Genomic DNA, 15,775 nt, shown 5'->3' on the forward strand with positions numbered 1-15,775 from the left:
CACCTAGTTCTTTCAATTCCTTCAAATAACTACTTGAGTTAGTCAGGTTAGTAAGTAGGGGCCAGATGTAGCAAAATCCGATTTTGCGAATCGGAAATTGCGAGTCAGTGCGACTCGCAACTTCCGATTAGCAAAATCAGATGCAGTACGGTGTCTCAGACACCGACTGCGAGTCGCTATGGAGTCGCAAAGACCCACCTCATTAATATTAATGAGGTGGGTCGCATTTTGCGACCCCATAGCGAGTCCCTGCACTCACAGGGATGGTGGCCTGCTGAAGTCAGCAGACCTCCATGTCTGTGACTGCTTTTTAAATAAAGGAGTTTTTAAATTTATTTTGCAGCTCGTTTTCTTTAAAGGAAAACGAGTTGCAAAATAAAAAAAATAACAAAACCTTTTGGTATCCCACTACTGCAGAAGAGGACTCCCTCCTCCGTCTCTTATAATGTAATTCAGTCAATTGCAGAACCTTTTTCAAATCCTCTATCTGGTAAATCTTTGGGAATAGTATCTCCAAATAACAGGTCCCACACCATCCTCTTGGAAGACGGTAATAAGCATTTAGTCCACAAATGTAGTAGATCCCCGGAATCGCAGGGACCTGACCATTCAACATAAATGCCCATTTACTCTGAAACAAAAACACATGCCTACATTCACTCGTACCCACAAATAAAGTGTCAGTGTGAACATTAGCCTATATATACAAAGCTTCCGTAGTGTAATGCATCTAAAGCTAGTTTTCCTTGCATTTTAATTGCAGTGTAAGTATAATAATTCTTGTAAGTCCTTTTCTCTAAGCCTTTTACTAATTTCTCTTTTAATGTTTTTCTCCTATCGTCAGTATGGCCTAAGAAGCTTTTCTCCAAAGGTCTAAGCAAGCATGTTAGGTTATTTTTGTGAGTGTAAGCAGTCCCAAAAGTTAGTGTAGGCTCAAAGAATCCTCTAACCAATACTACTCAGATACCTAATGATAGGAACAAACGAAAACACTAAGGTGGTCATTACAATCCTGGCGGTCGGTGTTAAAGCGGCGGTAAGACCGCCAACAGGCCAGCGGTAAAACATTTGCAATTACGACCATGGCGGAAACCGCCAGCAAAGACAGCCACTTTAACACTCCGACCGCCACGGTGGTACAAACAAACAGCTTGGCGGGCACCGCAACAGACAGGCGGAGGACAATGTACCGCCCACAGTATCACAACCTACCAATCTGCCACCTTTTCCGGGGCGGATTCACCGCGGACAAAAACACGGCAGAAACAGGACTTCAAAGGGAAAACGCTCACCTCTACACACCCCACGGGGAATCCGGACGCCATGGAACCCTAGCTCCGGATCCTGCCAGCCCTCATCTTCTTGCTCCTCTACCAGGAGCACGAACGCCAGCGGCGAAGACAACGGTGAGTACTGCACCTATGACACAGGGGAGGGGGGAGGGAAAAAACAGGGACACACACACGCAACACCTCGACCTCCACCCTCACCCACTACAACACAAACACTAATACAGCATGATACATCACAGTTACACCCCCAAACCCTCCGGAAGAATGCAAAGACAAAAGCAAATGAGTATAACCATTGTAATCTATTAAAATCCAGGACGCAAAAATATATATACACTATAAACAAATACATACACCAAGAATAGTAGTTCAGGTAGTGCTCCATTAAAGTCCGTGGAACACTGGGCCCACTCGGCATGGGCGAGGCCCACACTCAATACCCGAACATGGCGGAGAGAACACTGCAGGGGCATCAGATAGCAATAAAACAGGCACCTCAGGGGGAAGGGAAAAGGGGGGCACCTCAGCCGGTTGAGTGCACAATGCCAAATCCACGAGGGGGCCACATGCCCACTGTTCAATCCTGTGGAGTGCAAAGCCACAGTCTCTCAAGTCTCTACAGTGGGTGGGTTGCCCACTGTTCCATCCTGGGGAGTGCAAAGCCACAGTCTCTCAAATCTCTACAGTGGGTGGGTTGCCCACTGCATTATCCTGGGGAGTGCAAAGCCACAGTCTCATAAGTCTCTACAGTGGGTGGGTTGCCCACTGCTTTATCCTGGGGAGAGCAAAGCCACAGTCTCTCAAGTCTCTACAGTGGGTGGGTTGCCCACTGCTTCATCCTGGGGAGTGCAAAGCCACGGTCTCTCAGGTGGATGCCTTTCTCCACTGGTTCTGGAGGGGGCCTCGTGCCCAGAGTGCTTCTTCCTGCCAAGGACAGAGGTAGTGGATGTATCTCTCCACTGGTTCTGGAGGGGGCCTTGTGCCCAGAGTGCTTCATCCTGCTCGTGATGGACTCAGTAGCGTCAGTGTCCTTGTCAGCGGTGCTTTTTGCGGCGGTGTCCTGTTCAGCGGTGCTTGTGGTGGCGGTGTCCTGTTCAGCGGTGCTTGTGGCGGCGGTGCCCTGTTCAGTGGTGCTTATTGCGGCGGTGTCCTTGGCAGCAGTGCTTGTGGCGGCGGTGTCCTGTTCAGCGGTGCTTGTGGCAGCGGGGTCCTTGGCAGTGACTCAGCTGCTGGCGGTCCTGTCTGGCCCAGCGGGGCTGGTGCTGGCGGTCCTTCATGGCCCAGCGGGGCTGGTGCTGGAGGTCCTGACTGGCCCAGCGGGACTGGTGCTGGCGGTCCTGTCTGGCCCATTGGGGCTGGTGCTGGCGGTCCTTCATGGCCCAGCGGGACTGGTGCTGGCGGTCCTGTCTGGCCCAGCGGGGCTGGTGCTGGCGGTCCTGTCTGGCCCAGGGGGACTAGTGCTGGCGGTCCTGTCTGGCCCAGCGGGGCTGGTGCTGGCGGTCCTTCATGGCTCAGCTGGACTGGTGCTGGCGGTCCTGTCTGGCCCAGCGGGGCTGGTGGTCCTTCATGGCCCAGCGGGGCTGGTGCTGGCGGTCCTGTCTGGCCCAGCGGGACTGGTGCTGGCGGTCCTGTCTGGCCCAGTGAGGCTGGTGCTGGCGGTCCTGTCCTGGGCAGCGGGGCTAGTGCTGGCGGTCCTGTCCTGGGCAGCTGAGCTTGTGCTGGCGGTCCTGTCCTGGGCAGCGGGGCTAGTGCTGGCGGTGGCCTCCTGGGCAGCTGGGCTGGTGCTGGCGGTGGTCTCCTGGGCAGCTGGTGCTGGTGGTGGCCTCCCGGGCAGCAGGGATGATGGCGGTGGCCTCCTGGGCAGCGGGGATGATGGCGGTTGCCTCCTGGGCAACGGGAATGATGGCGGTCTTCTCTGCCGTGCTGCTCTTCCCAGACTTGCTGACTTTCTTGTGGCCCTTCCCCACCTTGGAAGGTGTTGCAGCTGACTCCACACTCCCACCTGTACCCCTGGGAGCGGCTTTGGTGGCTGGAGTCATCCCCCTCTCCCTCCGGGCACTGGCCAACTTTTGATGCTTGACAGGTGGGGGACTGTCCGTGCTGTGGCTCCGTGCCACACTGGCTGCCCTGGTGGCCGGTGCACTCCAGATTCTGGTGACTACAGGCACCACTGGTCCTGGAGATGATGTGGCTGAGGTGCTAGGTTGGGACCTGGAGAGTCGGGCCCTAGAAGACTGACGGGGTGGGGTAGGTGGGGGAAAGAGGTCAAGGTTGGACAGGAAAAGTTTCTTGGGAACACTGGGACGGGTAGCTGGAGGGGGTTTGGGAGTGGAGGAAGAGGTTGTGGTTGTGGTTGTAGGAGGTGTTCGTTTGGTGACTTTGGGTGAAGGTGCATGCGCTGTAGGCTGTCGTGAGGTGGATGGCTGTTGGGTGGGTGTATGCCTGCATTTGTATATCTTGGGAGGTGGCGTCACAGACACACTTGGAGAGGACACAGGGGACGTGTGAATGGCAGTGGGGGAGGTGACTGCACGTGAGCGGGGTGTGGTGGTGTGTGTGCTGGTGATGGAAGTAGTGGCTGTAGATGTAGTGCATGCAGGTGTGAGTGTAGACGAGACTGGGAGGGAGGAGGGAGACGAGGAGGAGGGGGACACAGTGGAGGCAGTAGATGTTGGTATATCTGGATGTGTGTGATGCTTGCGTGAGTGCCTGTGGGATGTGTGGTGCTTATGTGTTGACGTGTGTGCATGCTGGTCTGAAGGTGTGCTTGGGATAGGCTGAGGTAGAGGGGATTGGGTCTGGGTGGAGGAAGTTGGAGGGGGGAGGCTAGAGACAGGGACAATGGCTGCCATCAGTGCTGAGGCCAGATTCTGAAAAGCTCGCTGAAGGGCTGACTGACCAGAATGAATGCCCTCCAGGAATGCATTTGTTTGTTGCAACTGCCTTTCTACACCCTGGATGGCATTCAAAATGGTAGACTGCCCAACAGTGAGGGACCTGAGTAGGTCAATGGCCTCCTCACTGAGGGCAGCAGGGGTGACTGGGGCAGGGGCTGAGGTGCCTGGAGCGAAGGTGATGCCCACCCTCCTGGGTGAGCGGGCACAGGGCAAAGGCTGAGGGGCTGCTGGAAGGGCGGTGCTGGTAGGGGGGGTGGCGGCTGTTCCTGTAGATGCGGAGGGCATAGATGTTGCCGCCACCACAAGGGAGCTCCCATCAGAGGACGAGTCCGTATCACTGGTGTCAGCTCCTGTCCCCGCCGTGGAGCTCCCCTCGCCTCCGTCCCACTAGTGAACTCCGGGTCCGTAGTGTCGCCCTCCAGGGCCATGTGGGATGCAGCTCCCTCCTGCTCCGGTGCCACTGCTCCTCTGCCTGATGATGCTAATGCACACAAGAACAGGGAGACCACAAAAAGGGGGGGACAACAGAAGAAGAACATGTTGAGTGCATGCATTACCGCTACCGTTGGTAGACACTATAGACACAGAAGCCCCCTGCACTATGCCGCACACTTGGGCTCCACTGTTCAATCCCTGGGACATGGCCTACAAGGCTATGGCCGACATCTGCACACATGGATGACACAGGAGCCAGACTAGGTGTACTTGGCACTGTACACAGGTGGGGTGGGGTGCCACAGGGTCTGCCAGAACAAGAGGACCTAACTAGCACACTCGCCCTGGCCTAGGGAAACCCACAGCCCACCTCCCCCACCCAGACACATCCATTGCGCTTTAAATCAGCAGAATGAGAGTGTACTCACCCCTTTGTGGCTGCTGTGATGCCCTCAAGCGCCCATCCAACTCCTGGTATGCCACCGCCAGGATCCTGAACATCAGGGGAGTCATGGTGCGACGGGCACCCCTCCCACGTTGGGAGGCCATCCCGAGCTGGGACTCCGCCGTCTTCTTGCTCCAGCGGCGAATGTCCTCCCATCTCTTACGGCAGTGGGTGCTCTGTCTGTGGTAGACCCCCAGGGTCCAGACGTCCTTGGCGATGGCACGCCAAATATCCTTTTTCTGGTGGGCGCTGACCTACATGAATTGTACATGGGAAAAAGAAAAGTTATTACCAACTGCACCGTCAAAGTTATTGGCCCTCATCCCTACCCTTGCCATGTGGCACATGCACTCACCGTCGTTTCATGCACGCCTCAATCTCCCGTCCCCCATCTTTTACCCACCCCACTCCACACAGGCATTGCCCATACAGCATGGTAACGGTGTACTTACCTGTTTGTCTGGAGGACCGTAGAGTAGCGTGTACTGGGGGAGGACCCCATCCACGAGTTTCTCCAACTCCTCCGATGTGAAGGCAGGGGCCCTTTCCCCAGAAGCACGAGCCATTGTATCTTCCAGACCGAGGTCACAGCAGCACTTGCAGTGTAGGTCCTCTCCTGTCGAAGATCAGGTATCGAGTGATTGAACAGATAGAAATTGGCAGTCATGTCCGTGGCGGTGCGTACCGTCACCGCCGGCGAACATCGTCATTGGCTCCTTGGACCCATAGGGTCCAATGTTAACCAATGCAGAATTGCGCCGCGGTCTTCGACCGCCTACCGCGACGGTGTACAACGCCAGCGCAGTTACCTCACATCCCATTGTCCCACTTTACAGGTCAGGCAGCCGACATTTCAGGGGCCCACATGGCTTAATTTTTAACTGCATCACGCATACCTAGTCATTGCCTCAACACTCATACAGGCCAAATTTCGGATTATGATTTGTATTCTGTGTAAGCTGTGGGTACGTACCTCTGAGTTGGATGACTCTGTGCTCGCTGTTGTCCTTCATAGGCACCGTCCGCTGGGACATGTGAGGAGATGGCGGCATCCTCCGGTGTACAGACTGCTGGTGGACCTGTCGACAATGGAGGAAAGACATGTGATCATCACCTACAGGCTTGATCGTGCCACAATCCTGGAACTGTGTGCCAAGCTGGAGCCAGACCTGATGTCAGCTATCCGCCATCCCACAGGAATCCCCCCTCAAGTGCTGGTGCTGTCAGTACTCCATTTCCTTGCAAGTGGGACATTTCAAACAACAGTGGCCATAGCATCAGGGATGTTCCAGCCTATGTTTTCCAACGTGTTGTCCAGAGTGTTGTCCACCCTGCTGAAATACATGCAGAGCTACATCGTTTTCCCTCAGGTGGAGGATTTTCCTACAGTGAAGGGTGACTTCTATGCCCTGGGACATATCCCCAACATCATAGGTGCCATTGATGGGACACATGTGGCTCTGGTACCCCCCGCAGGAGTGAACAGGTGTACAGAAACCGGAAGAGTTATCATTCTATGAATGTGCAGATGGTGTGTTTGGCAGACCAGTACATCTCCCATGTTAATTCCAAATTCCCTGGCTCAGTGCATGACGCTTACATCCTGCGGAATAGCAGCATCCGTTATGTGATGGGGCAACTCCAGAGGCACTGTATGGAAGCAAGTCAGTGGGAATGGTTGTCTGGGTCTGGGGATATCCCTACAGGTTAGTGTGTGTCTAACAGTTGTCCCTCGCCATTTGCAGGTGACTCTGGTTACCCCAACCTGTCATGGCTACTGACCCCATCGAGGAATCCCAGGACAAGGGCAGAGGAACCCTACAATGAGGCCCATGGGCGAACTCAGCGGATTATAGAGCGGACCTTCGGCCTCCCGAAGGCCAGGTTCAGGTGCCTCCATATGACAGGTGGATCCCTATTCTACTCACCAAAGAAGGTGTGCCAGATCGTCGTGGCCTGCTGCATGCTTCACAACTTAGCTTTGTTACGACAGGTGCCTTTTCTGCAGGAGGATGGTCCAGATGGCGTTGTTGTTGCAGCTGTGGAGCCTGTGGACAGTGAAGACGAGGAAGCAGAAGAAGAGGACATCGACAACAGGAACTCTGTGATCCTGCAATATTTCCAGTGAGACACAGGTAAGAATACAAACCTGCTTACTACATGTACTTTAACACTACTACCTCTCAACTGTCTGTCGTTTTCACCCAGTGTATGGTCACTGAGTTGTCACTTTCCCTTACGATTTCACAGATGTGGGTCCCACTGTGTGACATCTGCTTTGTTTCCTCATGGACTAGAGCTGTGTGACATAGGTATGTTGACATTACATTTGAAAGAGCATTTTGACACTGTAATTGCTAATACACTATTTCAAAATCACAGACTGACTCCAGATTGTTTTGTGCTTCAAGGGTGTTTATTTAAGTGCTCAATATTGGAGGGGGTTGTAAAATTGTGAGGGGTGATGGTGGAGGAATGTCCATGGCAGAGTCCAGTCTATTAGTCTCACAGGTGCATTGCCCAAATAAGCATAGGAAGTGGAGCTGGGGCAGTTTGAGGATGGACAGGGTGACAAAGTGGGACAGAAGGATGACATTCAGGGTGGTCTCATTTCTTGGCGGGGGTCTTGGCATTGTTCTCTGTCTTTGTCCTAGATCTCAGGGACTGTTTGCGGGGTGGTTCACCATCTGCAGGGGGTGGGGTGGTGGTGTGGTGGTCGTGTGGCGGTCCCTCCTGTCCACTAGCGCCGGCACAGGTGGTGGGCAGTTCATCATCCAGGCTAGTGTCAGGGACCCCTTGTTGTGCCACAGTGTCCCTCTTGGTGTTGAGGACTTCCTTCAGCACCCCTATGATGGTGCCCATGGTGGAATTGATGGATCTGAGTTCCTCCCTGAAGCCCAAATACTGTTCCTCTTGCAGGCACTGGGTCTCCTGAAACTTGGCCAGTACCATTGCCATTGTCTCCTGGGAATGGTGGTAGGCTCCCATGATGTTGGAGAGGGCCTCGTGGAGAGTGGGTTCCCCTGGCCTGTCCTCCCCCTGTCGCACAGTAGCCCTCCCAGTTCCCCTGTGTTCCTGGGCCTCCGTCCCCTGGACCGTGTGCCCACTGCCACTGCCCCTAGGTCCCTGTTGTTGTTGGGGCGGTGGGTTACCCTGGGTTCCCTGTATGGGTGGACACACTGCTGATTGACGTGTCCTGGGGACAGAGGTGTGGGCCTGCTGGGTGGGTGCTGTGCTGGTGTTTCCAGAGGGGGGAAGCTCTGTGGTGGCCTGTGACTGTGTCAAGGGAACCGAATGTCCAGAGGTCCACGATGGGCCGGGCTGGTCATCTAGATCCAGTTGGACAGAGCTGCTGTCATCACTGTGGGCCTCTTCTGTTGGTGGCGTGGACATGTGTGGACTCTCCTGTCCGGTGACGCTGGGTAGTGGTCCTGCAGGGGTATAAAAGGATGTTTATTACATCTGTGTGTGGTATGGTGTGCAATGGGTGGGTGACCGTGTACCCCAGTGCCTGCATTCCTGTGTGGGTCCTTGTGTGATGGTGGTTTAAGGGGGTGTATGGGTATGTGCAGTGGCCATGCTTTGGTGATGGGTGTCCATGCTTTGTTGTTGCATGCAGAGCTTGGGTTTGGTATGTGTGGTTTGCCATATTGGGACATTTGTGAGGAGTTGGAGTGATGGGGTGAGGGTGAGGGTGGGGGTATGTGATATCATGCAAGTTGGGAGGGGGATGTAATAGTTGAGATTTGACTTACCAGAGTCCATTCCTCCATCTACTCCTGCGAGGCCCTCAGGATGCAGAATCGCCAAGACCTGCTCCTCCCATGTTAGTTGAGGGGGAGGAGGTGGGGGTCTGCCGCCAGTCCGCTGAACCGCAAGGTGGTGTCTTGAGACCATGAAACGCACCTTCCCCCGTAGGTCGTGCCACCTCTTCCTGATGTCATCCCTATTTCTTGGTTCCTTTCCCACTGTGTTGACCCTGTCCACTATTCTTCACCATAGCTCCATCTTCCTAGCAATGAAGGGGTGCTGCACCTGTGATCTGAATAGCTGTAGCTCTACCCGGACGATTTCCTCCACCATGACCCTGAGCTCCTCCTCAGAGAACCTGGGGTGTCTTTGCCGTGGCATGGTGTGGTGTGGGAGATGTGTGGGTGGTGTGTGTAGTGAAAAGTGGGGTGAAATTTAGTGGTGTGTTGTGTGAGGTGTGTGGAAGTTATGTGGGTGTTGGTATTGTGTGCCTGTGGATGCTTGGTAGTTGTTTGTAGTGTCTCTCTCTGGCCTTCTCTCTGTAATTTTGTCGTAGGGGTTTGTGGGTGATGTGGGTGTGAGTTTTATATTGTAATGGGTGTGTGGGAGTGGTGTGTGTATGTGTATCAGGTGTGTGTATTTAAAATTGTCCAATGTGGCTATGTTTTGTATATGTGTGTGTATTTTGAGCGCTGCGGTGTGTACCGTCAATGGAATACTGCGGTTGAAAGACCTCCACGTGGATTCGTGTGTCGTGATAGTGTGGGCGTATTTCTGTTGGCATGACGGTGGAGGTTTTGTTTTCGCCAGTTTATCACTGACCTTTGGTGTGGCGGACTTCTGTGGGTGTCTGAATTTTGGCGGATTCCGAGCCCTGGGTCATAATGAACGTCGCGGACTTCCGCTGCCGCGGCGGTGTGTTGGCAGTCTTCTGCACGGCAGTAAGCAGCTTTTACCACCAATGTTGTAATGAGGGCCTAAATCATGATTGGAATAAAAATACTGAATATATTCCTGGACATAGAACCTTGTTAGTAGCAGACTACAACATATCCCGTAGGTTAGTGGAAGGCTATGGTAAGTCACTCCTTCCTCGACCGATGAAAGAATTTGCGTGCACACAAGACAATCCCTTGCATCCATCGTGTCAACATACTCACTCAATAAGCGATAGAAAACATTTGAAGAAAGTTCTCCTTGAGTGTTAGTATAATCATGCAAATATTTCTCATCTATCTTAAACTTTTCTAAAGCCGTTAGTGTAGTAGTCTCAGAAGCAGAAGTATGGTTGGCTCCTTTTGCATCAAGAACAGACATAACCACAATTACCACTATAAACAAAATTCCACACATAGGCCCTCATTATGAACATGGCGGCGGAAATTACTGCCACCGGCATGGCGGTCTGGACCTCCATATTCCGAACACAGGGAGACCGCCACAGGCGGCCTTCCGCCACCGCCAGGAAACTGCGCCAGGAAGCCTGACGATGGTGAAGTTCCTTATTCGACGGGGCAGCGCTGCAAGCAGTGCTGCCGTCCTGATAAAGAACCTGTGCTCCCCCAGCCTTGTGGTTCCTCTGCCAGGGAAAGGCTGGCGGAAGAGGTGTTCCGGGGCCCGTTTGGGGGCCCCTGCACTGCTCATGCACTTGGCATGGGCAGTACAGGGACCCCCGTGCACAGCCCTGTCGCTCATGTCACTGCCCAATTTATGAGCAGTGATATGTACGACGGGTGCTGCTGCACCCGCCGCACTGCGCCATGGACGACGCCTCCATGCGGAGCCGTCGGCAATGTCCAAGCCCAGCATTCCGCTGGGCCGGCTGGCGGAAACACTGTTTCCGCCCGCCAGCCCAGTGGAATGTTCATAATTGGGCTGGCGGGGTCTTCAACGGGCTGGTGGTCTGTGTTTAGGCCTCCAGCATGAACACGGCAGGGAATCCTGCCGTGTTCATAATGACCCCCATAACTGCCAACCCAACACCTATATATTTACAATGCCTAGCATCTCTAACCTGCTTATTAAACTCAGCCATGATCTGTAAAGAATCAGAAAGCAGAAGTAACTCAGAAAAGTGCATCAAAAATAGACAATTCTTCTTTCAGCAGTTCAGTTTTACACCCAGGAACCCTTCTCCTTGTCAAGATCAATTAGCAGCTTGTCACATCCACTTTTTAAATGTCAAATCAGGTTATCAATGTCTTTTCCAGTTTACTTTCGACAGTCTCTTTTCTCAAAATATTTCTCAGATTAGTTTCATCAGTTCATCTCCTTGCTCATCTTCAGGTTACATCAAAATATTGACTCTGAACCTCCTTATCAAAACAAAAAGACATAAACTTGTGTTGCCATTCGTTTGGAGTTGCATATGCCTATTCAGGACCTGCATATCTTTGACTTGCTATTCTCTTTCTCTTCAACGTTCGATCACCAATCAACTCTCCTTCACTTAATTCTTCTTTTCTTGTGGTATCTACTTCTTCCTCCATTGTTTGATCAATTACCACTTCTTTCCTGTTCTCTACTTGTGATTCAGGCCAATTGTCTCCTTTCCTTAAACCCTCTGTTAATATTTCCTCAGTATCGGACTTCTCTCCTTTTCTTTCTCTGTGGTGTTTTCTCTTGATGGAACTGCAACAGGCTCAGGAGGAGTCAGATCACTTTGGCCTTGAACTAGCTCAACTTCCTCCCCTTCTGGGTCTAATTCTTGCTCCGTTTGTTTCTCAGAATCATCTACTTCTGGGAGAACCCCTGCTGTGCTAGGTTCTCCTGCTACGTCAGTTGAGATGGGTTCTCCAGCACCCTCCTGTAGCTCTTCACTTTTTTCTCTAACAAGGGTGATAGAAACATCCTCCACAAGTTCTGGTTCGGCTTCAGGTTCTCCATGTTCCTTCTCTGGTTCTGGTGCTGCAACTTGCTTCATAGTTGTTGGTGCTCTCAACAACGCTTCTTCATGATCCAGTGGACATGCCACTTTCTTTGTGTGACTTGCGTGAATCCAGTTTGGGATCCCTGCACACTTCATAGCTGTTGTAGTTGTCAAAATCACCTGATACAGCCCTCTCCAACATGGCTCCATACACGTCTTGCGAACATGCTTTTAGACGACACCCCCTTCACCGGCTCTCAGGTTGTGCTCTGGATCGTGAATTGGTGGCAGTGTGGTGGACTCCACCTGGTGAAAGAAAGAGCGAACCACATCAGCCAGACTCTTGCAGTAGTCCAACCCCATATCATCTGTAATATTGACAAGTGCATTGGCTGGAACTGCTGGCAATCCCATTGCTCTGCCCATAAGGCTCTCGTCCTGTCTTCCTGTCAGGTGTATTTCTCATTGACATCAACACCAAGGGCTATGCAACTGGCCATTTCAAATTCATAGCTGCACACATTTTGGCAATTCTTGATTTTAAAGTCCCATTCATCTGCTCCACTTATCCTGATGCTTAAGGGCAGTAGCTATAATGCAACTTCTGTTCTATGTTCAAAGCTGCACACAAAAGTTTAATCACCTTGTTATTGAAGTGTGTTCCCCTATCTGATTCTAAAGAGATTGGAAATCTGAAACTTGGTGTCAACTCCCTAAGCAACAGCTTCGCTACTGTGAGGCTATCATTTCTCCTTGTAGGGTATGCTTCAATCCAGTCACTAAAAATGCCCACAATCACCAATACATATTTCAGACCTCCACAAGCAGGCATCTCAATGAAATGCAATTGCAATTTGCTAAATGGAACCCCTGCTCTTCCAATGTGGCTCAAATTCGCCACAGTCCCTTTTCCTGCATTTAATTGCATTGCTGACAAATAACACAGATATGGCATACTGCTTCAGCTGCCTGTCTAAACTTGGGGTTAAACCAATCAATTTTGAATAGATGTACCATGGCATCCCTCCCAGTGTGTGCCTGACCATTGTAGTACCTCGCCATCTGAGACAACAAACTATTTGGTAATACCAGTTGACCCTCTTCAGGTACCTATAAACAAAGGTGGGGACTGGGAGATTACTGGTCCAGTGCACAGTCTCCCAAAATGAACCTATAATATCAATATAAGTGCACTGTTCCACAAGAGAGAGAGAAAAAAGAAAACTAATTGAGTTTGGAAGTGGCGAATCTGTACTGAGTATTTTTAGGAGGGCCCTCAAGCACCCACTTGGGTGACAGGTATCATCATCGGGCTTACTCCTCGCCAGACTGGTGCTGCAATGCCTGGCGGGTCACCCAGCATTCTGGGTGGCACTCAACCATTGTAAAATTGCTAACAACAAGGGTCTGGGAAAGAAACTGAATAAGAAACGGAGAGTGTAGAAAAAGAGACAAAACTCTTAAAATTAGCTCTGAACCTGAGCCATTATTTTAATGCGATAGAAATTGGGTTCAGGCCAAGATTAAAAACAAAAATATAAGAGTGTTACTGGAAATAATGTATCGTTACACCCTATAATTAGGGAAGGTAGTTCACCTAATCCTACATGGTCAACATGTTTCCCGTCTATGGTTGGTCACAAAGTGATCCAGTGACGCTTCTTCAGGACCCACGAAAAAAACTTTTGATTATTAAACTACTTCTCCTATGTGTCAGTAATTAATCGAGTGCACATAAAGTCACTTACAGAGTAGAAGACAGAGTATGTCTAAGTCAGTTGGTCAGTACAGTCGCCCATCCCATATTAGAGATTGGGCTCCCTAGGTCTGCGCTAGCATCAACCAAGGAGAACGAATTAGTATGCTCCTCGGTTCGTCAGGGAAACCTGCCCCCTGCCGCGCGCCTGTAGACTCTTCAGGTACCCACAGTTCATCCTGTCTCTGAACACATTTCATTTTAAGCCATGACCTTTTCTCTTGCTTGCCGACATTACTTTGCAACAATTTCAATTCTTCTAACGCGTCGATCACACTTAATGCAAAACTCGTATATTTAGTGTCTTCTTCAGACATCAATTCCCATTTGTCTTTGAACGATATACAGTTCAATGAGCAAAATCTTGTGACCTGATCCGCATATCCATTCCCAGTGACACGTAGTACTGGGATTTTAGATGTGCACTGCATTTCACTATTGCAATTTCTTCAGGTAATTGTATTGCATTCAGCGACTCTTTTGTTCTTTCACCATTTCTCACTGGTGAACCAGTAGAAGTCAGGATACCTCTTTGTGACCACAATTGACCAAAATCATGAACTATTCCAAATCTGTATTGGCTATCTGTATTGATAGTGACTCTTAGTCTAGCAGATGCATGGAACACCCTAACAAGAGCTACCAATTCTGCTACTTGTGCATAATATACTCCTCGAAGCCAGGAAGATTCTAAAGTACCTGTTTTTGTTCCCACAGCATATCCTGCTCTCAACGTCCATGTACCATCTCTGAGACAAGAACCATCAACGAAGACAATTTGGTCATTCTCTTCCAATCGTGAATCTCTTATTTCAGGTCTTGGTTTTGTGCACCACTCAGTTACTTCAAGACAGTCATGCTCAATGTCTTCCTCTTTTTCAATTTCAGCAGTGTTGCTTGGATGTAAAGGTGCCAGGTTCAGCACTGTACATCTTTTCAGTGTCACGTTAGGAGCACCTAAAATGCTCTTCTCATACCTTGTCAGTCTGGCACCAGTCAAGTATTGTGTTTTCGTCCTTATCAGTAAAATCTCAATCGAGTGAGGGACCATGACAGTCAGGGTATATCCCATCACTACTCCTTCACACTGTGAAAGGCTCTGACCAACTGCGGCAACTGCACGCAGACAACCTGGTAAGGCTGCTGCAACTGGGTCCAAGGTAGCTGAAAAATATGCTACTGGGCGATGAGCACCTCCCTGGACCTGAGTCAAGAAACACTATGAACATGCATCACGCTCATGACAAAACAATATGAAAGGTTTTGTGTAATCAGGCATACCCAATGCTGGAGCTCTGCACAAACTCTCTCTCAACTCAGTGAACACTTTCATCTGTTCCTGGTCTAATGATATGTGATTAGTTACATCCTTATGTGTCAGCTTTTGCAATAGCTTTGAAATCTCAGCAAAACTTGGAATCCACTGTCGACAATAACCTACCATTCCCAGAAACTTTCTGTCATCTCTCTGTGAAGTCGGGGGACTTCTCTGCAATATCATTGTGATCCTTTCTCTGGAAATTCTCCTCGACCCTTTCTCAATCTGGTGACCCAAATATTTCATTACCTTATGGCAGTACTGCAACTTCAATGGTGACACTTTATTTTCCCAAATGATTCAACAGGGCAATCAATGCTTACTTACACTTGTCCATTGTTTTAGATGCAATCAACAAATCATCAATGTACTGCACCAGAGTCGATTGAAAAGGCATTTCCAATTACTCCAAATTCTTTTTCAAGATCTGATTAAACAAGGATGGTGACCCTGTGAACCCTTGAGGAAGTCTGCACCAGCTGTAGACTCTGTCTAGGAATTTGAAACTAAAGAGAAACTGGTTCTCCCCATGAAGAGGCACAGAAAAGAAAGCTTATGACAAGTCAACCACTGTGAACCATTCTGTATCACATGGAATCTGGAACATTATTACTGCTGGATTGGGCATTACAGTATAACACTTAACCACCATGTCATTTACCTTTCTCAAATCCTGAACAATTCGCACCTTCCTACACAGCTTTTTCAAACCCATTTATCAGTGAATTACATGGGCTGCTTAGCACTTCTTTCAAAACTCCCTATTTCACAAAATCTCCAATTATCTGTGCCACTTTCATCAAGACATCTTGTGGCATATTGTACTGTGGAAGCTGCGGAAACACTGCATTTGGCTTCAAAGTAACCTTAATTGGTTCCACTCCTTTGATCAAACCCACTTCTTTACCTGTCAGATCCAACACGTTCTCCTGTACCGTTCCCTGCAAATCAGAATGAAGCTCTTTCACTGTGAACATGAGGAAAAACTTGATCAAGGGATACTCCTCATTTGT

This window comes from Pleurodeles waltl, chromosome 5 (genome assembly GCF_031143425.1).
Source record: "Pleurodeles waltl isolate 20211129_DDA chromosome 5, aPleWal1.hap1.20221129, whole genome shotgun sequence".
Lineage (NCBI taxonomy): Eukaryota > Metazoa > Chordata > Amphibia > Caudata > Salamandridae > Pleurodeles > Pleurodeles waltl.